Below are 17,835 nucleotides of genomic sequence, written 5' to 3' on the forward strand. Positions count from 1 at the left end.
AGTCACACACAGTCCCATCCTGACACAGTACCAGAGAGTCACACATAGTCCTATCCTGACTCTGTACCAGAGAGTCACACATAGTCCCATCCTGACACTGTACCAGAGAGTCACACATAGTCCCACCCTGACACTGTACCAGAGAGTCACAAATGGTCCCATCCTGACACTGTACCAGAGAGTCACACATAGTCCCATCCTGGCACTGTACCAGAGAGTCACACACAGTCCCATCCTGACACTGTACCAGAGAGTCACACACAGTCCCATCCTGACACTGTACCAGAGAGTCACACATAGTCCCACCCTGACACTGTACCAGAGTCACACATGGTCCCATCCTGACACTGTACCAGAGAGTCACACATAGTCCCATCCTGACACTGTACCAGAGAGTCACACATAGTCCCACCCTGACACTGTACCAGAGAGTCACACATGGTCCCATCCTGACACTGTAACAGAGTCACACATAGTCCCGTCCTGACACTGTACCAGAGAGTCACACACAGTCCCATCCTGACACAGTACCAGAGAGTCACACATAGTCCTATCCTGACTCTGTACCAGAGAGTCACACATAGTCCCACCCTGACACTGTACCAGAGAGTCACACATAGTCCCACCCTGACACTGTACCAGAGAGTCACAAATGGTCCCATCCTGACACTGTACCAGAGAGTCACACACAGTCCCATCCTGACACTGTACCAGAGAGTCACACATAGTCCCACCCTGACACTGTACCAGAGAGTCACACATAGTCCCATCCTGACACTGTACCAGAGAGTCACACACAGTCCCATCCTGACACTGTAGCAGAGAGTCACACATAGTCCCATCCTGACACTGTACCAGAGTCACACACAGTCCCATCCTGATGCTGAACCAGTCACACACAGTCCCATCCTGACACTGTACCAGAGAGTCACACACAGTCCCATCCTGACACTGTACCAGAGAGTCACACACAGTCCCATCCTGACACTGTACCAGAGAGTCACACATAGTCCCATCCTGACGCTGTAACAGAGAGTCACACACAGTACCATCCTGACGCTGTACCAGAGTCACACACAGTCCCATCCTGACATTACCAGAGAGTCACACACAGTCCCATCCTGACTCTGTACCAGAGAGTCACACACAGTCCCATCCTGACTCTGTACCAGAGAGTCACACATAGTCCCATCCTGACATTACCAGAGAGTCACACACAGTCCATTCCTGACGCTGTACCAGAGAGTCACAGATAGTCCCATCCTGACACTGTACCAGAGAGTCACACATAGTCCCATCCTGACACTGTACCAGAGAGTCACACATAGTCCCATCCTGACGCTGTACCAGAGAGTCACACACAGTCCCATGCTGACACTGTACCAGAGAGTCACACACAGTCCCATCCTGACATTACCAGAGAGTCACACAGTCCCATCCTGACTCTGTACCAAAGAGTCACACACAGTCCCATCCTGACGCTGTACCAGAGAGTCACACACAGTCCCATGCTGACACAGTACCAGTGAGTCACACATAGTCCCATCCTGACACTGTAGCAGAGAGTCACACATAGTCCCATCCTGACACTGTACCAGAGTCACACACAGTCCCATCCTGATGCTGAACCAGTCACACACAGTCCCATCCTGACACTGTACCAGAGTCACACACAGTCCCATCCTGACACTGTACCAGAGAGTCACACACAGTCCCATCCTGACACTGTACCAGAGAGTCACACATAGTCCCATCCTGACGCTGTACCAGAGAGTCACACACAGTCCCATCCTGACGCTGTACCAGAGAGTCACACACAGTCCCATCCTGACACTGTACCAGAGAGTCACACACAGTCCCATCCTGACACTGTACCAGAGAGTCACACATAGTCCCATCCTGACTCTGTACCAGAGAGTCACACATGGTCCCATCCTGACACTGTACCAGAGAGTCACACATAGTCCCATCCTGACGCTGTACCAGAGAGTCACACACAGTCCCATGCTGACACTGTACCAGAGAGTCATACATAGTCCCATCCTGACACTGTACCAGAGAGTCACACACAGTCCCATCCTGACACTGTACCAGAGAGTCACACACAGTCCCATCCTGACACTGTACCAGAGAGTCACACACAGTCCCATCCTGACACTGTACCAGAGAGTCACACATAGTCCCATCCTGACGCTGTACCAGAGAGTCACACACAGTCCCATCCTGACGCTGTACCAGAGAGTCACACACAGTCCCATCCTGACACTGTACCAGAGAGTCACACACAGTCCCATCCTGACGCTGTACCAGAGAGTCACACACAGTCCCATGCTGACACTGTACCAGAGAGTCACACATAGTCCCATCCTGACACTGTACCAGAGTCACACATAGTCCCATCCTGACACTGTACCAGAGAGTCACACACAGTCCCATTCTGACACTGTACCAGAGAGTCACACATTGTCCCATACTGACACTGTACCAGAGAGTCACACACAGTCCCATCCTGACACTGTACCAGAGAGTCACACATAGTCCCATCCTGACACTGTACCAGAGAGTCACACACAGTCCCATCCTGACACTGTACCAGAGAGTCACACACAGTCCCATGCTGACACAGTACCAGAGAGTCACACATAGTCCCATCCTGACACTGTACCAGAGAGTCACACATAGTCCCATCCTGACACTGTACCAGAGAGTCACACACAGTCCCATCCTGACACTGTACCAGAGAGTCACACATAGTCCCATCCTGACACTGTACCAGAGAGTCACACACAGTCCCATCCTGACACTGTACCAGAGAGTCACACACAGTCCCATCCTGACTCTACCAGAGAGTCACACATAGTCCCACCCTGACACTGTACCAGAAAGTCACACACAGTCCCACCATGACACTGTACCAGAGAGTCACACATAGTCCCATCCTGACACTGTACCAGAGAGTCACACACAGTCCCATCCTGACTGTACCAGAGAGTCACACACAGTCCCATCCTGACACTGTACCAGAGAGTCACACATAGTCCCATCCTGACTCTACCAGAGTCACACATAGTCCCATCCTGACTCTGTACCAGAGAGTCACACATAGTCCCATCCTGACACTGTACCAGAGAGTCACACACAGTCCCATCCTGACATTACCAGAGAGTCACACACAGTCCCATCCTGACTCTGTACCAGAGAGTCACACACAGTCCCATCCTGACTCTGTACCAGAGAGTCACACATAGTCCCATCCTGACATTACCAGAGAGTCACACACAGTCCCATCCTGACGCTGTACCAGAGAGTCACATATAGTCCCATCCTGACACTGTACCAGAGAGTCACACATAGTCCCATCCTGACACTGTACCAGAGAGTCACACATAGTCCCATCCTGACGCTGTACCAGAGAGTCACACACAGTCCCATGCTGACACTGTACCAGAGAGTCACACACAGTCCCATCCTGACATTACCAGAGAGTCACACAGTCCCATCCTGACTCTGTACCAAAGAGTCACACACAGTCCCATCCTGACGCTGTACCAGAGAGTCACACACAGTCCCATGCTGACACAGTACCAGTGAGTCACACATAGTCCCATCCTGACACTGTAGCAGAGAGTCACACATAGTCCCATCCTGACACTGTACCAGAGTCACACACAGTCCCATCCTGATGCTGAACCAGTCACACACAGTCCCATCCTGACACTGTACCAGAGAGTCACACACAGTCCCATCCTGACACTGTACCAGAGAGTCACACACAGTCCCATCCTGACACTGTACCAGAGAGTCACACATAGTCCCATCCTGACGCTGTACCAGAGAGTCACACACAGTACCATCCTGACGCTGTACCAGAGAGTCACACACAGTCCCATCCTGACACTGTACCAGAGAGTCACACACAGTCCCATCCTGACACTGTACCAGAGTCACACATAGTCCCATCCTGACTCTGTACCAGAGAGTCACACATGGTCCCATCCTGACACTGTACCAGAGAGTCACACATAGTCCCATCCTGACTCTGTACCAGAGAGTCACACATGGTCCCATCCTGACACTGTACCAGAGAGTCACACATAGTCCCATCCTGACGCTGTACCAGAGAGTCACACACAGTCCCATGCTGACACTGTACCAGAGAGTCACACACAGTCCCATCCTGACACTGTACCAGAGAGTCACACATAGTCCCATCCTGACGCTGTACCAGAGAGTCACACACAGTCCCATCCTGACGCTGTACCAGAGAGTCACACACAGTCCCATCCTGACACTGTACCAGAGAGTCACACACAGTCCCATCCTGACACTGTACCAGAGAGTCACACATAGTCCCATCCTGACTCTGTACCAGAGAGTCACACATGGTCCCATCCTGACACTGTACCAGAGAGTCACACATAGTCCCATCCTGACGCTGTACCAGAGAGTCACACACAGTCCCATGCTGACACTGTACCAGAGAGTCATACATAGTCCCATCCTGACACTGTACCAGAGAGTCACACATAATTCCATCCTGACACTGTACCAGAGAGTCACACATAGTCCCATCCTGACACTGTACCAGAGTCACACATAGTCCCATCCTGACACTGTACCAGAGAGTCACACACAGTCCCATTCTGACACTGTACCAGAGAGTCACACATTGTCCCATCCTGACACTGTACCAGAGAGTCACACACAGTCCCATCCTGACACTGTACCAGAGAGTCACACATAGTCCCATCCTGACACTGTACCAGAGAGTCACACACAGTCCCATCCTGACACTGTACCAGAGAGTCACACACAGTCCCATGCTGACACAGTACCAGAGAGTCACACATAGTTCCATCCTGACACTGTACCAGAGAGTCACACATAGTCCCATCCTGACACTGTACCAGAGAGTCACACACAGTCCCATCCTGACACTGTACCAGAGAGTCACACATAGTCCCATCCTGACACTGTACCAGAGAGTCACACACAGTCCCATCCTGACACTGTACCAGAGAGTCACACACAGTCCCATGCTGACACTGTACCAGAGAGTCACACACAGTCCCATCCTGACATTACCAGAGAGTCACACAGTCCCATCCTGACTCTGTACCAAAGAGTCACACACAGTCCCATCCTGACGCTGTACCAGAGAGTCACATATAGTCCCATCCTGACACTGTACCAGAGAGTCACACATAGTCCCATCCTGACACTGTACCAGAGAGTCACACATAGTCCCATCCTGACGCTGTACCAGAGAGTCACACACAGTCCCATGCTGACACTGTACCAGAGAGTCACACACAGTCCCATCCTGACATTACCAGAGAGTCACACAGTCCCATCCTGACTCTGTACCAAAGAGTCACACACAGTCCCATCCTGACGCTGTACCAGAGAGTCACACACAGTCCCATGCTGACACAGTACCAGTGAGTCACACATAGTCCCATCCTGACACTGTAGCAGAGAGTCACACATAGTCCCATCCTGACACTGTACCAGAGTCACACACAGTCCCATCCTGATGCTGAACCAGTCACACACAGTCCCATCCTGACACTGTACCAGAGAGTCACACACAGTCCCATCCTGACACTGTACCAGAGAGTCACACACAGTCCCATCCTGACACTGTACCAGAGAGTCACACATAGTCCCATCCTGACGCTGTACCAGAGAGTCACACACAGTACCATCCTGACGCTGTACCAGAGAGTCACACACAGTCCCATCCTGACACTGTACCAGAGAGTCACACACAGTCCCATCCTGACACTGTACCAGAGAGTCACACATAGTCCCATCCTGACTCTGTACCAGAGAGTCACACATGGTCCCATCCTGACACTGTACCAGAGAGTCACACATAGTCCTATCCTGACTCTGTACCAGAGAGTCACACATGGTCCCATCCTGACACTGTACCAGAGAGTCACACATAGTCCCATCCTGACGCTGTACCAGAGAGTCACACACAGTCCCATGCTGACACTGTACCAGAGAGTCACACACAGTCCCATCCTGACACTGTACCAGAGAGTCACACATAGTCCCATCCTGACGCTGTACCAGAGAGTCACACACAGTCCCATCCTGACGCTGTACCAGAGAGTCACACACAGTCCCATCCTGACACTGTACCAGAGAGTCACACACAGTCCCATCCTGACACTGTACCAGAGAGTCACACATAGTCCCATCCTGACTCTGTACCAGAGAGTCACACATGGTCCCATCCTGACACTGTACCAGAGAGTCACACATAGTCCCATCCTGACGCTGTACCAGAGAGTCACACACAGTCCCATGCTGACACTGTACCAGAGAGTCATACATAGTCCCATCCTGACACTGTACCAGAGAGTCACACATAATTCCATCCTGACACTGTACCAGAGAGTCACACATAGTCCCATCCTGACACTGTACCAGAGTCACACATAGTCCCATCCTGACACTGTACCAGAGAGTCACACACAGTCCCATTCTGACACTGTACCAGAGAGTCACACATAGTCCCATCCTGACACTGTACCAGAGAGTCACACACAGTCCCATCCTGACACTGTACCAGAGAGTCACACATAGTCCCATCCTGACACTGTACCAGAGAGTCACACACAGTCCCATCCTGACACTGTACCAGAGAGTCACACACAGTCCCATGCTGACACAGTACCAGAGAGTCACACATAGTCCCATCCTGACACTGTACCAGAGAGTCACACATAGTCCCATCCTGACACTGTACCAGAGAGTCACACACAGTCCCATCCTGACACTGTACCAGAGAGTCACACATAGTCCCATCCTGACACTGTACCAGAGAGTCACACACAGTCCCATCCTGACACTGTACCAGAGAGTCACACACAGTCCCATCCTGACGCTGTACCAGAGAGTCACACACAGTCCCATCCTGACGCTGTACCAGAGAGTCACACACAGTCCCATCTTGACGCTGTACCAGAGAGTCACACATAGTCCCATCCTGACACTGTACCAGAGTCACACATAGTCCCATCCTGACACTGTACCAGAGAGTCACACACAGTCCCATCCTGACACAGTACCAGAGAGTCACACATAGTCCCATCCTGACACTGTACCAGAGAGTCACACATAGTCCCATCCTGACGCTGTACCAGAGAGTCACACACAGTCCCATCCTGACACTGTACCAGAGAGTCACACATAGTCCCATCCTGACACTGTACCAGAGAGTCACACACAGTCCCATCCTGACACTGTACCAGAGAGTCACACATAGTCCCATCCTGAAACTATACCAGAGAGTCACACATAGTCCCATCCTGACGCTGTACCAGAGAGTCACACACAGTCCCATCCTGACACTGTACCAGAGAGTCACACATAGTCCCATCCTGACACAGTACCAGACAGTCACACATAGTCCCATCCTGACACTGTACCAGAGAGTCACACATAGTCCCATCCTGACTCTGTACCAGAGAGTCACACATAGTCCCATCCTGACACTGTACCAGAGAGTCACACATAGTCCCACCCTGACACTGTACCAGAGAGTCACAAATGGTCCCATCCTGACACTGTACCAGAGAGTCACACATAGTCCCATCCTGGCACTGTACCAGAGAGTCACACACAGTCCCATCCTGACACTGTACCAGAGAGTCACACACAGTCCCATCCTGACACTGTACCAGAGAGTCACACATAGTCCCACCCTGACACTGTACCAGAGTCACACATGGTCCCATCCTGACACTGTACCAGAGAGTCACACATAGTCCCATCCTGACACTGTACCAGAGAGTCACACATAGTCCCACCCTGACACTGTACCAGAGAGTCACACATGGTCCCATCCTGACACTGTACCAGAGTCACACATAGTCCCATCCTGACACTGTACCAGAGAGTCACACACAGTCCCATCCTGACACTGTACCAGAGAGTCACACACAGTCCCATCCTGACACTGTACCAGAGAGTCACACACAGTCCCATCCTGACACTGTACCAGAGAGTCACACATAGTCCTATCCTGACTCTGTACCAGAGAGTCACACATAGTCCCATCCTGACACTGTACCAGAGAGTCACACATAGTCCCACCCTGACACTGTACCAGAGAGTCACAAATGGTCCCATCCTGACACTGTACCAGAGAGTCACACATAGTCCCATCCTGGCACTGTACCAGAGAGTCACACACAGTCCCATCCTGACACTGTACCAGAGAGTCACACACAGTCCCATCCTGACACTGTACCAGAGAGTCACACATAGTCCCATCCTGACACTGTACCAGAGAGTCACACACAGTCCCATCCTGACACAGTACCAGAGAGTCACACATAGTCCTATCCTGACTCTGTACCAGAGAGTCACACATAGTCCCATCCTGACACTGTACCAGAGAGTCACACATAGTCCCACCCTGACACTGTACCAGAGAGTCACAAATGGTCCCATCCTGACACTGTACCAGAGAGTCACACATAGTCCCATCCTGGCACTGTACCAGAGAGTCACACACAGTCCCATCCTGACACTGTACCAGAGAGTCACACACAGTCCCATCCTGACACTGTACCAGAGAGTCACACATAGTCCCACCCTGACACTGTACCAGAGTCACACATGGTCCCATCCTGACACTGTACCAGAGAGTCACACATAGTCCCATCCTGACACTGTACCAGAGAGTCACACATAGTCCCACCCTGACACTGTACCAGAGAGTCACACATGGTCCCATCCTGACACTGTAACAGAGTCACACATAGTCCCGTCCTGACACTGTACCAGAGAGTCACACACAGTCCCATCCTGACACAGTACCAGAGAGTCACACATAGTCCTATCCTGACTCTGTACCAGAGAGTCACACATAGTCCCACCCTGACACTGTACCAGAGAGTCACACATAGTCCCACCCTGACACTGTACCAGAGAGTCACACACAGTCCCATCCTGACACTGTACAAGAGAGTCACACACAGTCCCATCCTGACACTATACCAGAGAGTCACACACAGTCCCATCCTGACACTGTACCAGAGAGTCACACACAGTCCCATCCTGACACTGTACCAGAGAGTCACACATAGTCCCACCCTGACACTGTACCAGAGAGTCACACATAGTCCCATCCTGACACTGTACCAGAGAGTCACACACAGTCCCATCCTGACACTGTACCAGAGAGTCACACACAGTCCCATCCTGACACTGTACCAGAGAGTCACACATAGTCCCACCCTGACACTGTACCAGAGTCACACATAGTCCCATCCTGACACTGTACCAGAGAGTCACACATAGTCCCATCCTGACACTGTACCAGAGAGTCACACATAGTCCCACCCTGACACTGTACCAGAGAGTCACACATGGTCCCATCCTGACACTGTACCAGAGAGTCACACACAGTCCCATCCTGACACTGTACCAGAGAGTCACACACAGTCCCATCCTGACACTGTACCAGAGAGTCACACACAGTCCCTTCCTGACACTGTACCAGAGAGTCACACACAGTCCCATCCTGACACTGTACCAGAGAGTCACACACAGTCCCATCCTGACACTGTACCAGAGAGTCACACATAGTCCCACCCTGACACTGTACCAGAGAGTCACAAATGGTCCCACCCTGACACTGTACCAGAGAGTCACACACAGTCCCATCCTGGCACTGTACCAGAGAGTCACACACAGTCCCATCCTGACACTGTACCAGAGAGTCACACACAGTCCCATCCTGACACTGTACCAGAGAGTCACACATAGTCCCACCCTGACACTGTACCAGAGAGTCACACATGGTCCCATCCTGACACTGTACCAGAGAGTCACACATGGTCCCATCCTGACACTGTACCAGAGAGTCACACACAGTCCCATCCTGACACTGTACCAGAGAGTCACAAATGGTCCCATCCTGACACTGTACCAGAGAGTCACAAATGGTCCCATCCTGACACTGTACCATAGGGTCACACATAGTCCCATCCTGACACTGTACCAGAGAGTCACACACAGTCCCATCCTGACACTGTACCAGAGAGTCACACACAGTCCCATCCTGACACTGTACCAGAGAGTCACACACAGTCCCATCCTGACACTGTACCAGAGAGTCACACACAGTCCCATCCTGACACTGTACCAGAGAGTCACACACAGTCCCATCCTGACACTGTACCAGAGAGTCACACATAGTCCCATCCTGACACTGTACCAGAGAGTCACACATAGTCCCATCCTGACACTGTACCAGAGAGTCACACATAGTCCCATCCTGACACTGTACCAGAGAGTCACACATAGTCCCATCCTGACACTGTACCAGAGTCACACATAGTCCCACCCTGACACTGTACTCGAGAGTCACACATAGTCCCATCCTGACACTGTACCAGAGTGTCACACACAGTCCCATCCTGACGCTATACCAGAGAGTCATACACAGTCCCATCCTGACACTGTACCAGAGAGTCACACACAGTCGCATCCTGACACTGTACCAGAGAGTCACACATAGTCCCATCCTGACACTGTACCAGAGAGTCACACATAGTCCCACCCTGACACTGTACCAGAGAGTCACAAATGGTCCCATCCTGACACTGTACCAGAGAGTCACACATAGTCCCATCCTGGCACTGTACCAGAGAGTCACACACAGTCCCATCCTGACACTGTACCAGAGAGTCACACATAGTCCCATCCTGACACTGTACCAGAGAGTCACACATAGTCCCACCCTGACACTGTACCAGAGAGTCACACATGGTCCCATCCTGACACTGTACCAGAGAGTCACACATGGTCCCATCCTGACACTGTACCCATCCTGACACTGTACCAGAGAGTCACACATAGTCCCACCCTGACACTGTACCAGAGAGTCACACATGGTCCCATCCTGACACTGTACCAGAGAGTCACACATAGTCCCATCCTGACACTGTACCAGAGAGTCACACATAGTCCCACCCTGACACTGTACCAGAGTCACACATAGTCCCATCCTGACACTGTACCAGAGAGTCACACATAGTCCCATCCTGACACTGTACCAGAGAGTCACACATAGTCCCATCCTGACACTGTACCAGAGAGTCACACATAGTCCCACCCTGACACTGTACCAGAGAGTCACACACGGTCCCATCCTGACACTGTACCAGAGAGTCACACACGGTCCCATCCTGACACTGTACCAGAGAGTCACACACAGTCCCATCCTGACACTGTACCAGAGAGTCACACACAGTCCCATCCTGACACTGTACCAGAGAGTCACACACAGTCCCATCCTGACACTGTACCAGAGAGTCACACACAGTCCCATCCTGACACTGTACCAGAGAGTCACACATAGTCCCATCCTGACACTGTACCAGAGAGTCACACACAGTCCCATCCTGACACTGTACCAGAGAGTCACACATAGTCCTATCCTGACACTGTACCAGAGAGTCACACATAGTCCTATCCTGACACTGTACCAGAGAGTCACACACAGTCCCATCCTGACTCTGTACCAGAGAGTCACACACAGTCCCATCCTGACACTGTACCAGAGAGTCACACATAGTCCTATCCTGACACTGTACCAGAGAGTCACACATAGTCCCATCCTGACACTGTACCAGAGAGTCACACATAGTCCCATCCTGACACTGTACCAGAGAGTCACACACAGTCCCATCCTGACACTATACCAGAGAGTCACACATAGTCCCACCCTGACACTGTACCAGAGAGTCACACATGGTCCCATCCTGACACTGTACAAGAGAGTCACACACAGTCCCATCCTGACAGTGTACCAGAGAGTCACACACAGTCCCATGCTGACACTGTACCAGAGAGTCACACACAGTCCCATCCTGACACTGTACCAGAGAGTCACACATAGTCCCATCCTGACACTGTACCAGAGAGTCACACACAGTCCCATCCTGACACTGTACCAGAGAGTCACACACAGTCCCATCCTGACACTGTCCCAGAGAGTCACACACAGTCCCATCCTGACACTGTACCAGAGAGTCACACACAGTCCCATCCTGACACTGTACCAGAGAGTCACACACAGTCCCATCCTGACATTACCAGAGAGTCACACATAGTCCTATCCTGACACTGTACCAGAGAGTCACACACAGTCCCATCCTGACTCTGTACCAGAGAGTCACACACAGTCCCATCCTGACACTGTACCAGAGAGTCACACATAGTCCTATCCTGACACTGTACCAGAGAGTCACACATAGTCCCATCCTGACACTGTACCAGAGAGTCACACATAGTCCCATCCTGACGCTGTACCAGAGAGTCACACACAGTCCTATCCTGACACTGTACCAGAGAGTCACACATAGTCCCATCCTGACACTGTACCAGAGAGTCACACATAGTCCCACCCTGACACTGTACCAGAGTCACACATAGTCCCATCCTGACACTGTACCAGAGAGTCACACATAGTCCCATCCTGACACTGTACCAGAGAGTCACACATAGTCCCACCCTGACACTGTACCAGAGAGTCACACATGGTCCCATCCTGACACTGTACCAGAGAGTCACACACAGTCCCATCCTGACACTGTACCAGAGAGTCACACACAGTCCCATCCTGACACTGTACCAGAGAGTCACACACAGTCCCATCCTGACACTGTACCAGAGAGTCACACACAGTCCCATCCTGACACTGTACCAGAGAGTCACACACAGTCCCATCCTGACACTGTACCAGAGAGTCACACATAGTCCCACCCTGACACTGTACCAGAGAGTCACAAATGGTCCCACCCTGACACTGTACCAGAGAGTCACACACAGTCCCATCCTGGCACTGTACCAGAGAGTCACACACAGTCCCATCCTGACACTGTACCAGAGAGTCACACACAGTCCCATCCTGACACTGTACCAGAGAGTCACACATAGTCCCACCCTGACACTGTACCAGAGAGTCACACATGGTCCCATCCTGACACTGTACCAGAGAGTCACACATGGTCCCATCCTGACACTGTACCAGAGAGTCACACACAGTCCCATCCTGACACTGTACCAGAGAGTCACACATAGTCCCACCCTGACACTGTACCAGAGAGTCACACACAGTCCCATCCTGACACTGTACCAGAGAGTCACACATAGTCCCATCCTGACACTGTACCAGAGAGTCACACATAGTCCCATCCTGACACTGTACCAGAGAGTCACACATAGTCCCATCCTGACACTGTACCAGAGAGTCACACATAGTCCCATCCTGACACTGTACCAGAGAGTCACACATAGTCCCACCCTGACACTGTACCAGAGAGTCACACATGGTCCCATCCTGACACTGTACCAGAGAGTCACACACAGTCCCATCCTGACACTGTACCAGAGAGTCACACACGGTCCCATCCTGACACTGTACCAGAGAGTCACACACAGTCCCATCCTGACACTGTACCAGAGAGTCACACACAGTCCCATCCTGACACTGTACCAGAGAGTCACACACAGTCCCATCCTGACACTGTACCAGAGAGTCACACATAGTCCCACCCTGACACTGTACCAGAGAGTCACAAATGGTCCCATCCTGACACTGTACCAGAGAGTCACACACAGTCCCATCCTGGCACTGTACCAGAGAGTCACACACAGTCCCATCCTGACACTGTACCAGAGAGTCACACATAGTCCCATCCTGACACTGTACCAGAGAGTCACACATAGTCCCACCCTGACACTGTACCAGAGAGTCACACATGGTCCCATCCTGACACTGTACCAGAGAGTCACACATGGTCCCATCCTGACACTGTACCAGAGAGTCACACACAGTCCCATCCTGACACTGTACCAGAGAGTCACACATAGTCCTATCCTGACACTGTACCAGAGAGTCACACACAGTCCCATCCTGACACTGTACCAGAGAGTCACACATAGTCCCACCCTGACACTGTACCAGAGTCACACATAGTCCCATCCTGACACTGTACCAGAGAGTCACACATAGTCCCATCCTGACACTGTACCAGAGAGTCACACATAGTCCCACCCTGACACTGTACCAGAGAGTCACACATGGTCCCATCCTGACACTGTACCAGAGAGTCACACACAGTCCCATCCTGACACTGTACCAGAGTCACACATAGTCCCACCCTGACACTGTACCAGAGTCACACATAGTCCCATCCTGACACTGTACCAGAGAGTCACACATAGTCCCATCCTGACACTGTACCAGAGAGTCACACATAGTCCCACCCTGACACTGTACCAGAGAGTCACACATGGTCCCATCCTGACACTGTACCAGAGAGTCACACACGGTCCCATCCTGACACTGTACCAGAGAGTCACACACAGTCCCATCCTGACACTGTACCAGAGAGTCACACACAGTCCCATCCTGACACTGTACCAGAGAGTCACACACAGTCCCATCCTGACACTGTACCAGAGAGTCACACACAGTCCCATCCTGACACTGTACCAGAGAGTCACACACAGTCCCATCCTGACACTGTACCAGAGAGTCACACATAGTCCCATCCTGACACTGTACCAGAGAGTCACACATAGTCCCATCCTGACACTGTACCAGAGAGTCACACACAGTCCTATCCTGACACTGTACCAGAGAGTCACACATAGTCCTATCCTGACTCTGTACCAGAGAGTCACACATAGTCCCATCCTGACACTGTACCAGAGAGTCACACATAGTCCCATCCTGACACTGTACCAGAGAGTCACACATAGTCCCATCCTGACACTGTACCAGAGAGTCACACATAGTCCCATCCTGACACTGTACCAGAGTCACACATAGTCCCACCCTGACACTGTACTCGAGAGTCACACACAGTCCCATCCTGACGCTATACCAGAGAGTCATACACAGTCCCATCCTGACACTGTACCAGAGAGTCACACACAGTCGCATCCTGACACTGTACCAGAGAGTCACACATAGTCCCATCCTGACACTGTACCAGAGAGTCACACATAGTCCTATCCTGACTCTGTACCAGAGAGTCACACATAGTCCCATCCTGACACTGTACCAGAGAGTCACACATAGTCCCACCCTGACACTGTACCAGAGAGTCACAAATGGTCCCATCCTGACACTGTACCAGAGAGTCACACATAGTCCCATCCTGGCACTGTACCAGAGAGTCACACACAGTCCCATCCTGACACTGTACCAGAGAGTCACACATAGTCCCATCCTGACACTGTACCAGAGAGTCACACATAGTCCCACCCTGACACTGTACCAGAGAGTCACACATGGTCCCATCCTGACACTGTACCAGAGAGTCACACATGGTCCCATCCTGACACTGTACCAGAGAGTCACACATAGTCCCATCCTGACACTGTACCAGAGAGTCACACACAGTCCCATCCTGACACTGTACCAGAGAGTCACACATAGTCCCACCCTGACACTGTACCAGAGAGTCACACATGGTCCCATCCTGACACTGTACCAGAGAGTCACACATAGTCCCATCCTGACACTGTACCAGAGAGTCACACATAGTCCCACCCTGACACTGTACCAGAGTCACACATAGTCCCATCCTGACACTGTACCAGAGAGTCACACATAGTCCCACCCTGACACTGTACCAGAGAGTCACACACGGTCCCATCCTGACACTGTACCAGAGAGTCACACACGGTCCCATCCTGACACTGTACCAGAGAGTCACACACAGTCCCATCCTGACACTGTACCAGAGAGTCACACACAGTCCCATCCTGACACTGTACCAGAGAGTCACACACAGTCCCATCCTGACACTGTACCAGAGAGTCACACACAGTCCCATCCTGACACTGTACCAGAGAGTCACACATAGTCCCATCCTGACACTGTACCAGAGAGTCACACACAGTCCCATCCTGACACTGTACCAGAGAGTCACACATAGTCCTATCCTGACACTGTACCAGAGAGTCACACATAGTCCTATCCTGACACTGTACCAGAGAGTCACACACAGTCCCATCCTGACTCTGTACCAGAGAGTCACACACAGTCCCATCCTGACACTGTACCAGAGAGTCACACATAGTCCTATCCTGACACTGTACCAGAGAGTCACACATAGTCCCATCCTGACACTGTACCAGAGAGTCACACATAGTCCCATCCTGACACTGTACCAGAGAGTCACACACAGTCCCATCCTGACACTATACCAGAGAGTCACACATAGTCCCACCCTGACACTGTACCAGAGAGTCACACATGGTCCCATCCTGACACTGTACAAGAGAGTCACACACAGTCCCATCCTGACAGTGTACCAGAGAGTCACACACAGTCCCATGCTGACACTGTACCAGAGAGTCACACACAGTCCCATCCTGACACTGTACCAGAGAGTCACACATAGTCCCATCCTGACACTGTACCAGAGAGTCACACACAGTCCCATCCTGACACTGTACCAGAGAGTCACACACAGTCCCATCCTGACACTGTCCCAGAGAGTCACACACAGTCCCATCCTGACACTGTACCAGAGAGTCACACACAGTCCCATCCTGACACTGTACCAGAGAGTCACACACAGTCCCATCCTGACATTACCAGAGAGTCACACATAGTCCTATCCTGACACTGTACCAGAGAGTCACACACAGTCCCATCCTGACTCTGTACCAGAGAGTCACACACAGTCCCATCCTGACACTGTACCAGAGAGTCACACATAGTCCTATCCTGACACTGTACCAGAGAGTCACACATAGTCCCATCCTGACACTGTACCAGAGAGTCACACATAGTCCCATCCTGACGCTGTACCAGAGAGTCACACACAGTCCCATCCTGACACTATACCAGAGAGTCACACATAGTCCCACCCTGACACTGTACCAGAGAGTCACACATGGTCCCATCCTGACACTGTACAAGAGAGTCACACACAGTCCCATCCTGACAGTGTACCAGAGAGTCACACACAGTCCCATGCTGACACTGTACCAGAGAGTCACACACAGTCCCATCCTGACACTGTACCAGAGAGTCACACATAGTCCCATCCTGACACTGTACCAGAGAGTCACACATAGTCCCATCCTGACACTGTACCAGAGAGTCACACATAGTCCCATCCTGACACTGTACCAGAGAGTCACACACAGTCCCATCCTGACACTGTACCAGAGAGTCACACATAGTCCCATCCTGACACTGTACCAGAGAGTCACACACAGTCCCATCCTGACACTGTACCAGAGAGTCACACATAGTCCCATCCTGACACTGTACCAGAGAGTCACACACAGTCCCATCCTGACACTGTACCAGAGAGTCACACACAGTCCCATCCTGACAGTGTACCATAGAGTCACACATAGTCCCATCCTGACACTGTACCAGAGAGTCACACATAGTCCCGTCCTGACACTGTACCATAGAGTCACACGTAGTCCCATCCTGATGCTATACCATAGAGTCACACGTAGTCCCACCCTGACACTGTACCAGAGTCACACATTATCCCACCCTGACCCTGATCTAGAGTCACACAATGTCCAACCCTCACCTTGATCCAGAATCACACATTGTCCCACCCTGATCCCGATCCAGAGAGTCACACATTGTCCTACCCTGACCCTGATCCAGACAGTCACTTGGCAATGTAACTATGTAAAAGGAGTATAGAGAAGCCATTTTGTTCCTATCACTGAATGCCCTCTACTCAATTTCATACATCTTCCATTTTGTTTGTTCCTTTCTCACACACTGACACTGAACACGTGCGTCACACA

The sequence above is a fragment of the Pseudophryne corroboree genome, unplaced genomic scaffold, assembly GCF_028390025.1.
Source record: "Pseudophryne corroboree isolate aPseCor3 unplaced genomic scaffold, aPseCor3.hap2 scaffold_1018, whole genome shotgun sequence".
Lineage (NCBI taxonomy): Eukaryota > Metazoa > Chordata > Amphibia > Anura > Myobatrachidae > Pseudophryne > Pseudophryne corroboree.